The sequence below is a fragment of the Canis aureus genome, chromosome 31 (assembly GCF_053574225.1).
Source record: "Canis aureus isolate CA01 chromosome 31, VMU_Caureus_v.1.0, whole genome shotgun sequence".
NCBI classification, from domain to species: domain Eukaryota; kingdom Metazoa; phylum Chordata; class Mammalia; order Carnivora; family Canidae; genus Canis; species Canis aureus.
The window spans coordinates 15515134-15518322 of record NC_135641.1 but is presented as its reverse complement, the minus strand read 5'-3'; the positions used below and the strand labels follow the sequence as shown (position 1 = coordinate 15518322).

The following is a 3189-nucleotide window of genomic DNA, read 5'->3' as shown; positions in this document are numbered from 1 at the left end:
GAAAGCAGCCCAACGGCCTGACCCTCTGTCAGCGCCGTCAGCGCCACCGTGGCTCCCAGACGCCCAGACACGCCTGCCGGCACGCATGAGTGCACGCGCGAGTCCCCTCGGAGGGGCCCGGGCCTGGGGGGGCGGGGGAGGCCTGCGGGGGGCCTGGCGGGCCTGCGGGGAGCAGGTAATAAGCTATTTATTGAGACGTGGCCGTTAGAATAATGACCGCGCTAGGAACCGTCTGGGAGGCTTCTCCTTAGTTTGGTTAAATCCCTGGTCCCGTTTTCTCCAGGCCACACCCGGACTATCAGGTGGGGACAGGCAGCTTCTTTGTTTTCGAGAAAATAGGCATTTCGCTCTGTGGGTTCTGCATTCATTTGTGAATAAACAGCCTCCTGCATATGAAAGACTGTAGAATAATCTCCATTTATTCAGACCCAACACAGCCTCGCCCAGTCCTGGAAGCATCATGTGATGGTTCATTCCATGGGGAGAGGAGACTCAGAAAATAGGCTTCCCCCCCAAATAATCATTGTTTTGCAGTTCCCTGGGATTTTTTTAAAAAGATTTTATTTATTTATTCATGAGACACACACACACACACAGAGAGAGAGAGAGAGAGAGAGAGAGAGAGAGAGAGGCAGAGACACAGGCAGAGGGAGAAGCAGGCTCCATGCAGGGAGCCCGACGTGGGTCTCCAGGACCACGCCCTGGGCCAAAGGCAGGTGCTAAACCTCTGAGCCACCCAGGGATCCCAAGTTCCCCGGGATTGATTTGAGAGTGGCGAGGACGCCGTGGTAGGGTGCTAAGCAGAGCTTTCCAAAGCGAGCCCAGGGCACAGGTTAATGTCCTCACTTAACAGAGCGCAGGGGGCTGCAGGTGGGATGGGGAGGGCCCCCCACCCTGCCCAGAACTCAAGACACTTTCGAAGCTCTCTGGAAGGTGCAGTATTCGATACACACCCACATGTGGGTGGCAGGACTGATTCTTGAATTCCCTTCACAGGAAAGATGACTTGGTGTCGCTCTTTGGAATTACAACTGATTTTTATATCATCATAAAGATACCTTGACCCTGTTTCTTAATAAGGTATGTGTTATTAATCATATGTTACACACGTGTTGCCAAAGCGAAAATAATTTTTCAGGGCAGAAGAGGTGTGTGTTACAATGTTTTAAAGAGAAGCTTTCTAGTTTATAAATTCTGTTCTATCAATAAAAAGTGATCAAAAGAATAAGCCCCCCTCCCTGATACCCTAATATGCAAGTGAGAGGGGAAAAGGTATTTTTAACCAACATAAATCTTTTTTTTTTTTGATATTTTATTTATTCGAGAGAGAAGGAGAGAGCAAGCAAGGGAGAGAACAAGCAGGGGGAGCGGCAGAGGCAGAGGGAGAAGCAGGCTCCCTATGGGGAGCCCAATGCGGGACTCGATCTCAGGACCCCGGGATCATGATCTGAGCCGAAGGCAGACCCTTCACCGGTGGAGTCACCCAGGTGCCCATAACGAAGATAAATCCTTAATTTATATTCTGTAAACTCTGCTCAAAAAAAATAACTGGACATTTTGTGTGCCTAGGAGTGGTTGGGTCAGCCGGGCTGTCCGAGGATGTGGAAGCCTTTGTGTGAACGCTTCATCCCAGGAATGTGAGAAATCTAGAACACGGGAGCTGCAGGTGCGGTAGGTGTGAGGGACCGGGGTGTGCGGAGGGGTGTGTGAATGAGTAACAAAGGCACCACGGGCTGGTGCTCTGGGTGCTGAGTCCCGCAGGCCGCGTGGGATCCTGGGCACCCTGTGACCGTTCTCGGGGGGCCACACGGGACAATTCAGTGCACATTCTCAGCACACAAAGGAGACATTAGGGAAGCTGTGTGGAAACGTTAGCTGTTTGGGAGTGGCCTCTGGGTTTCCTGTGGACCTGCTTGTCGCCCGCCTTCTGTCCCAGAGGGGCTCCCGGGCTTCACTTGCAGACACCGCGCGAGTCCCAGGGGACTCAAGCACATGAAACCATGTGGGGAGACGTGGTGAATTCACCTCCCAGCTGTGGGCGCATGTGCATAGACCTCGGAGTCCCATGCTGGGTCACACGCTGGTCCCCATGAGGACCCCAAAGGCTTTGGGCTTGGCAACAGACACTCCTTCCCCCACCGAGACTGCGGTGGCCAAGCACACTCTGGAAATGCGAGCAGTGTGTGATCAGGGCAGTGGCTTCCCTCGTGTTGCCCGTTTGCTCCACGCCAGCACCGGGAGAGCCGTGGCAGGGGCGGGGCGGGGGGGGGTTGCTAACTCAGGTGAGACGATTGCACAGAGACGGCTTCCTTGGCAGAACCCCGGACAGGCTCTGGCTTTTTCATAGTTACCCAAAATCTGAATCAATTGGGCACTTTCCACTTTTCATACACAGAAAATCCCTCCTTTCCAACCAAGCCTTTTGCAGTGGCGTCTGTCCTAGTGCCTGCCACCCCACCTGCCCCAGAACCTGCCACACCACCCGCCCTAGCACCTGCCCAGCACCTGCCACCGCACCTGCCACCACACCTGCCCCAGCGCCTGCCCCAGAACCTGCCACACCACTCGCTCCAGCACAGCAGGAAGCTGATTCAGGACATACGGAGCCTCTTCCATCAGGGATCCCCATGCTCTGAAATCAAGGCCCTGAGGGCTCCTGTCCCCGAAAACGGGGCCCAGTGATGGGTGCATGTGTGGTGTTCAGGCTGTCCTCCAAACGTAGTGGTCAGGAATTGCTCTGTCTTCCAGCACCGGTTGCTGTTTTTTTTAAAGATGTTATTTATTTATTCATGAGAGACACGAATTCACACACACACACACACACACACACACAGAGAGAGAGAGAGAGAGGCAGAGACACAGGCAGAGGGAGAAGCAGGCTCCATGCAGGGAGCCCGACGCGGGACTCAATCCTGGGTCTCCAGGATCAGGCCCTGGGCTGAAGGCAGCACTAAACTTCTGAGGCACCCGGGCTGCCCCCAACGCCAGTTGTGACACAAAGTGAGTCTTCAAGAAGAGGTCCAGTCAGACCCTCCACGTTCCCAGGGTTTCTGTGTTCCCACTTGGGCCCAGGTGGGTACCCATCTGGCCTCCATGACCCACACCTGCTCTTCAGCTCGCCAGCATTCTCACGAAGGCCCTGTTCTGTGTAATTTGGTCAGAGGTGTGATGTGCTGTGTGACTCAGGGT

General features: G+C 54.4%; 1 long non-coding RNA gene across 1 annotated transcript; it reads left to right on the top strand.

The window, feature by feature from the left end:
- Nucleotides 1-991: 991 nt before the first annotated feature.
- On the top strand, nucleotides 992-2186 carry LOC144302195 (uncharacterized). The gene is made up of 3 exons (XR_013369041.1): nucleotides 992-1080; nucleotides 1326-1487; nucleotides 1570-2186. It is a non-coding gene; the product is annotated as an uncharacterized LOC144302195 (long non-coding RNA).
- Nucleotides 2187-3189: the final 1003 nt, after the last annotated feature.